We start from the raw sequence: 12,066 nt of genomic DNA on the forward strand, positions 1-12,066 counted from the left end.
TGCCCCGTTTTAAATTCGCCCAGTCATAGTTTTGTTTTGGAAATTATACTGTATTCTTTGAATTTGCCCCGTTTTAAATTCTCCCAAATGAGGGTAGGGCGAAAGGGGCGAAAATAAAACGGGGGCGAAAATTTCCCTGTATTTAGTATGCTGATTTTAATATTAAATTTTCTTTAAAAAAATATAATCAAACTGAGTAAAAGGTTGGAATAAAACAAGATTTAAACTACGGGTACTGTGAGTGACATCGATCCCATCCCATATGATTATAATGGCAAACTAAATGTAAATGCTTTGCTCTGGGGAACAAGAAATGGGCGTTTAATCAAAACGTAAAGTAGGAGATGCACAACGGCATTATGTAAGAAAGAATGTGTGAAAGTATCATGACATTTAGTTAGTGGAATAGGAGGAATTGCATATGAGATAAGGATACTTTTTAATGATATAACAAGAATGACAGTATTGAAGTTTTGCATTAGGAAAAATTCTAAATTGTGTCTGATAAAAAATTAAAGTAAAAGGTGCACAATGGCACTATGTAACAAAGATTCTGTGAATGTCTTATTAAATTTTATTCAGCGGTATAAGAGGAGTTATGTCGATAGAGATGTGTAACACAAGAACAGACAGACAGTCTGACATCCCGAATACTATATAACCTACCTACTTTCAATCGGAGGAAATATAATTAGTAATCTATAATATTGTTGCATTTTTCTGTTCGTACGATGGTTCTCCATCATCGAAGAACAATTTCCGTCTTACCCCTTGGCTCAATAACTATTTTACTCCTTTTGATTCTGAAAATCGCGTTAACCTTAAAATAGCAATATTTGTATAGATTAGAAATGAGGTTAATACATCATCAATTTATTCCCAATTTAGTCCAGGTGAGGTTAGCGAAACTTTTGACAAATAGTATTTGTTACCCCATAAAAATGTCAACGTTTATTCATTATTCAATTATTCATTAATCTAAGGGAGTCATTTTTCTTCACTTGGGGTATGCTAATTTTTAGGATGATGTAAGTTTTTTCTACGGGAAAAGAGTGATTTTTCAACGTCGAATAATGACCGGGATGACTTTTCTATCGGATTCATAATTTGTCTTCACACCGGCCGCCCGTGTATCTGGTTAGGTCTGGTTGGTTTGAATTGTAATCATCGACCTGAATTGATTATGAAGTAGTACACCAACACCTCACTAAATTTGTTCAAGTGTTTTGTTCTTAAATAAACAATATTATGTCAAAAGCATACTGATTACGACGAAAACAGGCAGACAGTAATAGAAATTCGGTTGAAACCTTGTTTTAAAATGAAATGAATTAGGTCAAGAATCACAGATTACGACGGCAAGCAGTTCTCAATCTGAATATGAGATTCATAAGGAATTTTTTTTTTTGCAATCCATCAAAAAGAACACTATTTGATAAATGTAAGATGAAACAAAAATAAGAGGTTATAAAATCTTTTTTTCAAAAGATTGCTTGGTTGTAAATGTAAAAAAAATAAATTTAAAAAATCTTTTCTTCTGATCCCTGTCGCCCGCGTGGCGCAGTGGTTAGAGCGTCTGCTCTAGAGTCGCGAAGTAAGGAGTCAATCCTTACGTCGCGGGTTCGAATCCCACTGCGGGACGTGGAGACCGGTCCTTCGGATGAGACCGTATAAACCGAGGTCCCGTGTCGCAGTAGGTGCTGGCACGAAAAAGATCCCTCGCTGCTCAAAGCACTACTAAGTCAGAAACGTACTGACATTCCCATTTTTTACTGACAAACTTAGAAAATTACTGACAATGTGCTGTCGTTACTGTAAAACTTAGACAATTACTGACCTTTTTACTGCCGGTACTGATAAACTTAGAAAAGTGCTGACAATCTTAGTCGGTGCTGATAAACTTAGACAATTACTGACCCGTTTACTGTCCCTGCTGAAAAACTTAGACAAGTGCTGACATTTACTGATAAATACTGTCCCTATTGTTCTCGCTCTCGGGGAGGCTGCAGTGGTGTGAAAATAATTGTGTGTTATACTTTGCATTTAAAAACAGTCTTATTTTAATTTTTGATGAAAAAAAATCCCAGGCAGTTATCATTTTTTTAATCTAAATATTATTGATATCTGTAAAATAATTTAGAATATGGTTTGAAATTAACTATGAGTAAATCAAGTTTAAAATCATGTGTTGAATATATCTATCCCTGTTCAATTAAAGAATTAAAATTAATTAATCATCAAGTTAGTTTTCATCTATTTATTTCTTTGCAGACAGATATCTGACTTTCTGACTTTAATGTTGAGCTCCCCCCCCCCCCCGTTTTCACGATCGGAAAGTTGTATCAATTTTCTTTTCAAAAACAGGACAGATGTCTCTTGTTAAAAAAGGAAATCTTCTAAATATTGGATAATTACTGATAGGTAATTCAGTTTCCTGATGTTCTCGGACATCTGTACAAGTCATATAATTATATACCCCTGTTTAAGATTTCCAGTTTCATTTGCTCATACGGGAGTTCCCCTATTGAACAGTACAGTGTTTCATATATAAACTTGTACCTCTCTCTCTCTCCCTCCCTCCCTCCCTCTCTCTCTCTCTCTCTCTCTCTCTCTCTCTCTCTCTCTCTCTCTCTCTCTCTCTCTCTCTCTCTCAAAGATACAAACAGTATTGACACTTTAAGTTACTTAAATACTTGACAAGTGCTCCGTTTATTCACATTGCCGAGGGGGTTAGATCACTATTTAGTTTTTAAACTTAATCTGTAAGTATTTTTTAATCATGATTCAATTTTAACAAAAATATTACATGTTTCGTACCTTTCATTTTTCCCCTGTAGCTATCGGTGAATTGGAATTAATTTAATTTTATGTGCCGAATTCAAATTTCATCTCGTTAAAGTAGGTAGGGGTAGGGGGTGTTATGATGTTAAAGAGTAGTGAAAATTGGAAGTCATTAGTCAGTCAAACCAGTGCTCACAAATATTTATTTCGAATCCTCTAGCATACATGTATAAGTCCCCCCCCCCATGCACGTTACATGAAAAGAAAATCTAGTATACCGGTACTTGAATATGATTTATAAAAATGTGTAAGTTTTTTAAATGATGCAAATTTCTTTGTCCATTTGATCGATTTATACCCGTAATCATTATTTATTTCATTCAGGTTTCATTAACATCTTTCCTTTTCATAAGATTAAGATTATTCGCTAACTGTAGGTTCCCACTATCTTCCGTGACGAGTTACCATTCATCTCTCTCTCTCCAAAAAATCAATATCGACCCAGGCAAAGTTTAAAATACATGTATAATTAAACTCCGGCTGATTTTTTTTTACTGTCATAATACTGCTGCATATAAATTGTGTTTGATTTTTAATTATTCTTAATTACTGATAAAAAGTTAAGGAAATGTACTATGAACTATTTTTATTTGATTGATAATCAAACAAATTCCTCACTCCACTGTCACACACACACACTAACACGACTTAACAAAAAATATTAGGAACCAGTAATTTTTACAAAACTTTGGATGTAATGTACCCCTTCTCATATATTTATTTTTGCTTAAATCTTTAAACAATTCATGCCTTTCCCCGGTCGGTTTTTACATCAATCTTCTTTTTCATTAATCGTTAATTTTATCTTACGTCGGTATATCAAAAAAAAAAAAATAATTATTTAATCTAAGAAGAGGTTGAAGGATTGTAGATTGCATATTTATATTAAGTATCTGTTGGTGTTGAATTTCTCAAATTCAAACTGTCTTGAAGAAGAGTCTACCTGTCGCCGTAATGTTGCGTAACTAACTTCCAGTGAAATCCGGCGAGTGTTCTTCTGTATAATACAGCAGTGGCACCTATTGTCTTCTTTACCCGCTACCGTACACACTCGGATCGCCTCAGGCGATTTCTTCTATACACAGGTGCTTCACAGAGTTTCCGATTGTATGTTGAATGATTATGTATTTCGACTGGATACCAGCTAAACGACTTGAATAATTTGGGACGAATAAAAAGCACAGTGTTACTGTAAAATCATGATACTGGTTTCAGTACCGAACAAAGCTACGAAACGTCGATTTATTAAGTTAATTAAATTTATTAATTTTTTGTACCTAGACAGATAAAAAGGAGTACAAACTTAAACACGACAGTATTAATTGTGTGTTCTACTTTAATAAAATAAATAAGTACATGTTCATCGTTCTTCATTTAGTTCCCCCCCCCATTTTAATTTGAAAAGACAAAAAGAAACTAGATCCATGTGAACGTCTACCGACACTCTAATTGAAAAGAACATTGATATTAATTTCTATCAAAGTTTTGTTTCAGGAATATGCATAGACAAAAGATGATAATATAAAATGTCATAGTTTTTTCATGTATTTGAATTAAAATAACACTTTCAGGTGAGGATCCAGAAAATCCAGACTCGAAAATCAGCTAAAAGATGTACATTATTTCTAAAGAATAATGCGGACAGTAACTAAATCAATGAATGTCAAAGGATCAATTCAGGCCCGTAGCCCCCCTCCCCCTGCCCAATGAATAAAATAAAAAAAAAGTCTTCTTTTTTTTAATTTAAATCCTCCGTCTGTCTTTTAATTTTGGTTTCTTCTTGCAAATGCTTGGATTCGGGTATGTTTGACTGCACAAAAACAAATATGGGCGGCCTCCACATAATTAAAAATTTTACATAATATGAAAACTATAACAAACGCCTTTCCTCAAAAGGGGGCACCCACGGCCTCAGCGCAAGCTATGAGTTTATTAAAATTATTCAAACTAATTTGAATAAATTAAATTAAAATTGAATAAAACACATCTAACCTAACAGTTTAATTCTTTAAATTAATATTAAAGAAAGTCCGAGAGTCAATGTTAATTAAGAAAATATTATAAAATGCATGTCATGTAATAACATTGTTTTATTATTAAAAGGAAAAGACCTCTGTAAAATTTAATATCTCACTACTAAAGGAAGATTTTTTTTTTTTAGATTGCTTATCTTTTTTGAAGGTTTTGAATTTTATCCCTTCTCTTGAAAATATTTTTTTACAAATCAATTTTCTATAAATAGATCAAAGAAGCTTTTTTTTTCAAAGATATCATCTGGACATATAGTTAAAAATTATATGAACAAACAAATAAATGAAATAATAATCTATGTTAAAATGAAAAAAAAAATCAATTTCACATCACTGCAGCCTCCCCGAGAGCGAGAACAATAGGGACAGTAATTATCAGTAAATGTCAGCACGTGTCTAAGTTTTTCAGCAGGGACAGTAAACTGGTCAGTAATTGTCTAAGTTTTTCAGCACCGACTAAGATTGTCAGCACTTTTCTAAGTTTATCAGTACCGGCAGTAAAAAGGTCAGTAATTATCTAAGTTTTACAGTAACGACAGCACATTGTCAGTAATTTTCTAAGTTTGTCAGTAAAAAATGGGAATGTCAGTACGTTTTTGACTTAGTAGTGAAGGCCCTGAGTGTCGAGCATAGGACAAAATTTGTAGCTCTCCACCGGCAAGTGGTGGCGTCTCCATATGAGTGAAAAATTCTCGAGAGGGACGTTAAACAACGTACAATCAATCAATCAATCTTCTGATCCCTTGACATTATGGTAGATTTTAGAAAAAAAAAATTAGACTTTCTTTTACACGGCTTTAGTTTGCCTTCATTTTTTCTTGACGTTCATTGCAATTATTCAAATGACCTCCTAGAACATAATTTCATTTCTATATATGGCAACTAATTGCTACCGATTCTATTTAAATTATAGTTATTATGCAAATTAAAAATTCGACAACGCAACCAGAATTAAGACTGTCATTTCTTTAAATATGCATAGCGGTTGTCAAGGGTAGCAGCAAAAACATACTTCGACGAAGTTTTTTCACTTGTTGTGCTTTTTCCTATAACAAAGTTGGTCACTTCAGCATAGTGCCATACCATCCTCTCTTGAGTTTAATTGTGATTGATTATGACGACACCAAATGGATAATCAGAGAGTCGAGATCGAGCAAGGCATGTGGCAGAAAGATTGGAAAGAAGCGAGTTTACCAATTTAATTAAAGTTTATAGAGGTTTAGGAATAATTTTAAGTTAATTGAAAATATATTGTGCATCTTATTTTCACAGAGCAATTTTAATAGCAAAGTGCTTAATTAGGGACGGATCTCCATTTCATCTTCCTTTCTCTGATTTTTTTCTTATCTAACATTATGTGCGAAAAGATTAAATGTAATACTCGTAGAGAGATTTTGAAATTGTACATGAAATAATAGACAGGTTTCATGATCGATACATACTTGTTCAAGTTGACATAGCATGTAGCAACATTGTCTTTAAGAGTAAGGTTCATTAAACATGACATGTACATGTATTTCAGAGGAACCTTGATTTAAATCATTTTGTAAATGGTAGTCAAACTTATACTCAAACATTCCTGTCCCAGGTTAACATATTAAAAAATTATGTGTCAGTTTTATATAATTCTGATTTTCCAAATAATAAAATTGCCTTTCAATAACCATACGTATATATTTTTACTACAAACAAATATTTAAAACATTTAATACTAGCTATATCCAAGAATATTCTATCAAGTCTCTTCTGTACTCCTTACCAAAATTTTTATTATACAGTGAAGGAGGATTTTCAGGAAACTTCAGCAATATTGTTTAACAATATAAAAGAATTTGTCAGTAAACTCATAGAGATTTTAAAGCCGTACTTAAAATTGTAAAAGAACTTTATTCGGTTATAACCAATATTTGCCCCCCAAATCAAACTTTGATGGAGATGAATATAATTAAGTTCTTAAACAGGGAAGTGTATTCTGACTTCAAAGCACTGAATATTTTTACAAGTAATGACGTCATATGTACGTAATGACGTCACAAACATGACGTAAATTTCAGTTTTTTTAATGATTTTAAGGAAAAATGTACATATTTCGTCGATATTTTGAGTAATAGTCACCGAGCGCAAGTGTGTTCAGGATCATTATTTTGATAGAATCTGTAGAATGATAATATCAATAAAATATGTCAATATTGTTCCTGATCAAACTTGCGCTCTATAAATTTTAAAACTAAAATTGTTGAAATTTTGTCCTCTTTCTGAAAAAAGGATATAAAATCGGACTAATTGTGACGTCATAAAAACAAAAATTGTGAATACACTGCTTTGACACTTTAAAATTTTCTGTCAATTTATATTTCTTATACAATCTATTGAATTCAGCACATTTCAGGAAGTTTTCAAAATTTGAATTTTGTGAAGGCAAATATATGCAATATACCGCATATAGTTCTTTACCAAGATGAATGAAGTGTTACCCCTAAGAAAAGTTATTCCAGCAGTAAACTTAATACAGTTCTTTTTCTTTCTTTTTTTACACTTTAATCACGAATGGATCTTGTTATTTTACATATCTTGTCAATGGTCCTTTCTCTTTTCGATTTTGTTTTAAACAGTCATTCTTATTTTAAACACAAGTATTCCAAAGCTGATGTTAAAAGTTTAAAGATGCATGAGTTTCTTATTGACTTTATCTTTGAGGATTTAGGAGATCAAAATTTCAAGAATTCCTGTGAATTTTCAAACATACTAGTTGCATGTTCTCAATTAAAACTTGATTTAATTTTTAAAAAAAATGCATGCAACGAAAAGTTTTTCCGTGATTTCAAGTTGTCATTGACAAAATAATTATATGACTTTTAAAGATACGTATGCCGTATTAAACAGTATTTTTGCACAGCTGAATTCGAACAAAAATTTCTGGAGTATGATAAGCTACCAGACATGAAGCATTCTTGCAAATTCGACGAAATTTTATTCGGTATTAACAAAGCACTGGTCAGGAAAAGAACACGATATTCTCATGCATATTTATAAAGGACTGACGTTTATCCTGGATCTGCGCATGTGCGCGGGAAAAGCATCGCAAGAATCATCAGGTCGAGGAAAATATTTTTTGTGACGTCTGTTCAGTGAGGGACACAAATAGACCAATCAGCTCAATGAGTTGCATTTAATGCATTTATGGGTTACTACATAAAATACTACATGTGTTTTTCAAAAAGCTAGTTTTTTAAATCGCTCTCAGAAAGACATGATGCATTATGTACATTATTATCTACTAATCCCATGCTCATATTTGCATACAAATGATTAACAATGATGAAAATTAAAGTTTTCCCCACTCCATTGTACAGGTCCGTTTGTTTAGAGTTTCCCCGTGCTGTACTGCTAGTGGACATTTTCGGTTGGGTGAACATTTACGGATCTTCAGTATGGAGCGCATTATGCGCAATAGATATTTTATGTCAAATACAATGTATGGAAAGTAATTTAAACTGCTATGTTTACACCCTGAATGGGATATCGTCAATTATCCCTTTAGGTTTTTTTAATATGAACTACATAACATATGTAGATGAAACTTACATTCCATACATCTTGCCTTCTTAGAAATATAGTTGGGCTAATAAAATAAAATTGGTCAGGGAATTCCAGGCCTCTAAAAACTATTCCAGTATGAGGGCACAACCAAGCATTTCGATGAACACCATTAAGAAAAATTAATTCAGGTAGGTAGCATCGTTTTTTGTTTTAAGTGGGTGGGGGGATAGAACAATTAGAATAAAAATCAACTAGCTCGAAGAAATCTGACAAGTAAAATAGGTTCCAATATCTTTCACTGCTAAATTTTATTCATTCAATACAATCTACCGCCAAACGCCAAATTTCACTTTCGAATTAGCCCGAGCCAATGCTGATAACCTATTTGCAAGATTTTTTATATTATTTTCAAGGGGTCAGAAATATTGTGATTCATATGTAAAGAATATAATTATATTATTTAGTAGTATTCTGGTTTTGGCATTCATATATTGTGCAGATTTATACATGCTATTCTGTGGAATACTTTTGTTGTTTTGAACCATTAAGAAATGCAGAATCGAATGTATCTAATAACCATTTTGATTGATCAAATTATATCATTTGTTTATATTGGTTATTTCATTTTGGCACAACATGGTTTCCACACTTCTTTATGCGTAGTCGCTTTCATGCGATCGAAAATGTCCATTGAAAAGACAATTGCACGTGATTATTCGTCGGTACGAAAAGCAACCAACTCTGAGGTGCTCTCAATATTGACAATCCCTAACTCACGTGTTTGTAGTAAAAACGTAGTAGACCATCATGCTTTTCGGTTCATTCACGAGATTGGACCATTGTTTGCTGTAAACATGCGCGACAACGTGATCATGAATATTTCAATAAGAGGCGGATTTTTATCCGACACGGAGAGAAAATAACTTTAACCAAATAATATTTAATAACTTTTAAAAGTGATGGAGTGGAATTGTCTTAATTGCAGAAAGTATATAACTTATATAACTTGATGAGACACCACATATATTTATTACTTTTTAAATAAAACACTAATACGGCATATATAGCTTTAAGATTAGGTAATTAAAACATATGGAATATATGAATAGTATTCAAACTTTATATTCCATTAAACAATGCAAATTGGAGAAGAGAAAACACAGAAATCCGAAACAACAGAAATGGGATCAAGTGCCATGGAGAAGTGAGCCTACCGCTCATTACCGCCGTGTGCTCCTTGTCGTGATCGAGAGATAATGATAAAAAAGAAAATGAATGTATTGTGTATATGATGGCCTATAACGATTAGAATGTCCGTCAGCATATTACCTAATGTATTGCATTTGTTTGAGAAAAGTAATTTTACGAGATGATGACTAATTGTACGAGACTGCTGATATTCATGTTTCATGAACTTGCTTCTCAATAGTGTACCTTATATAGTGTTCGCACGTGGAGCATGGCCTGCTGTATCGAAACAACTAAGAGATATAAACCCTGTATACAGGTAATGAAGGGTTATTACAGTGACTGCATTGGTAGGGGAAGTTTACGATTGTAAAATTAAAAGCATCATGTTAAATGACAAAGCTTGGTTGTTTGATTACTATGATATTGAAGTATTATTTTTAAAAATTAATATATCTAATTACAAAACAAAAGTGTTAGACTCTAACACTTTTTTTTAATTTCAAGCTCACCGGGGTAATTGTAGACAAAAAAATGAAAATAACAATGAGTCCTTGATTAAGACCACAGCAAATGGTTGTTTTATTCTTCTAGCGTACATTTTAGACAAAATCTTTTTTAAATGAATACAAATATAAGTCTGCTTATTACGGGACGCAATTTCATTTTCATGAAATGCTACTTAAATTCCATAAATACCACTCAAATAGAAATAAAGGAACCACAGAATCTAACATGCCTGTTTGATAATTTATTGTAAAAATAAACAGAAATCTTTATGATAAACGTGATGATTTCATTTTTTCTTCGATCAACTTATTTATGTAGCATATATTAAGATAAACGCAACTGAATAAAGAAGTAAGGGCCCCCAGTTAGCCCGATATCAAGAAACTACCAATTTTAAAGATGAATAAGCTAAGATAAAATTGGAAGTACCAATTTTAAAGTTGGAATCACCGACTGAATGCATAAAATAGCCCCGTACTAATATCAATTCATTAGGCATCAGATTTTCCCATTTTATATCTCAAATTAAAGTAGACACTTGGTGCTTTCATTTCCTGTAATAAAAATTGATTTTGAGAATCCAGATATTGAAAAACAGGCTTTGTGATATTGCATTGTTCTTAACATTTGCGATAAACATGCGTATTTGACTATTTTTAACAAAGAATTAGAATATGAACACAGCCAACGATAAGGAAACATTACGTCATGGTTAATAGATACGTTGTCAAGGACACTCCAGTGATAAATACTTTATTTGTAACCTAAACAGAGTACTTTTGATTTTCAAAAATTTTCAGGGACAAATAAGACCCAAATTGGCTCTCGCTCTTTTGGAAGGCCAAGATTAAAGTTTGATTTTACAATTTTAGTTCAAATGCTGGCTAGATAAAAGTTGGAATTACCAACTTTAAAGTTGAAATATCTGAAGGATACAAATGCACATATACAGCGCTATGACAAAAGTATTCGCGATTTATCAAAAGTGGCGACGTCAACCATACACACTTCATTTGTTCAAAGGGGAATAACTTTTGAACGAGGCCGATTTGTCCAGTGAAATTTTCAGAGAGTTATCTTTCGCAAGTTGGTGACGTAGTGTATCAATTTCCGTCGTCTGCATTCTTTTAAAATCGTAAACAAACATATCATTCACCATGGGCCGAAAATCTAAAGAATTGACGAACGATGTAAGAAAATTGATTGTTGAAATGAAGTTCGAAGGTAAAAAGACGTGTGAAATTGAGAATTTATTAGGAATATCGGAATCTACAATCAGATCTATCTGGAAAAAGTATTTATATAAGGGGGAGATAAACAAAGCAAAAAGAAAAGGACCTCCTAGCAAGATGTCGCAGCGGGATCGGAACTGGCTTGTTTGTCATACCAAAATTCACAGAGAACGTGTTTTAAGTGATATTACGAATGATTTAAACTTACTGTTAATTTTAGCAATAAACCGTACCGCTTTCAAGATGATAATGCGCCGTACATAGAGCCCAGATTACGAGGGACTACAAACTGGAAAATAACATTCCAACTATTGTGTGGCCGGCACAGTCCCCGGACATCAATATTATTGAAAACGAATGTCTTCGAATTAAACGAACTCTACAAAATCGGCAACAAAACGTAACGAACCCCGAGGAGCTCTTCGCCGTCGTTTCGGATATATGGACTTCATTTGATCAGAACTACATAAGAACTCTGTATGATTCCATAACACGCCGTTTACGGGTGTTGCTAAAACGCGGAACGGAAAACGGAACGGAAAGCGGAACGGAACGGAACGGAAAACGGAAAGTTTTAGTCAAACAAATAACATAGATTCGATATAAATCAGATAAAAAATCAATAATCTTGTTGTAAAAGTCATTTCTAATAAAAAATATTATTGTAAACTATTATATATAATCATAAGTCATGCATACCATCCGTGGAAAAAATGGTACCGAAG

This window comes from Saccostrea cucullata, unplaced genomic scaffold (assembly GCF_032062105.1).
Source record: "Saccostrea cucullata isolate Sc308-1 unplaced genomic scaffold, CSIRO_AGI_Scuc_v1 ctg2030, whole genome shotgun sequence".
In the NCBI taxonomy this organism is placed as follows: domain Eukaryota; kingdom Metazoa; phylum Mollusca; class Bivalvia; order Ostreida; family Ostreidae; genus Saccostrea; species Saccostrea cuccullata.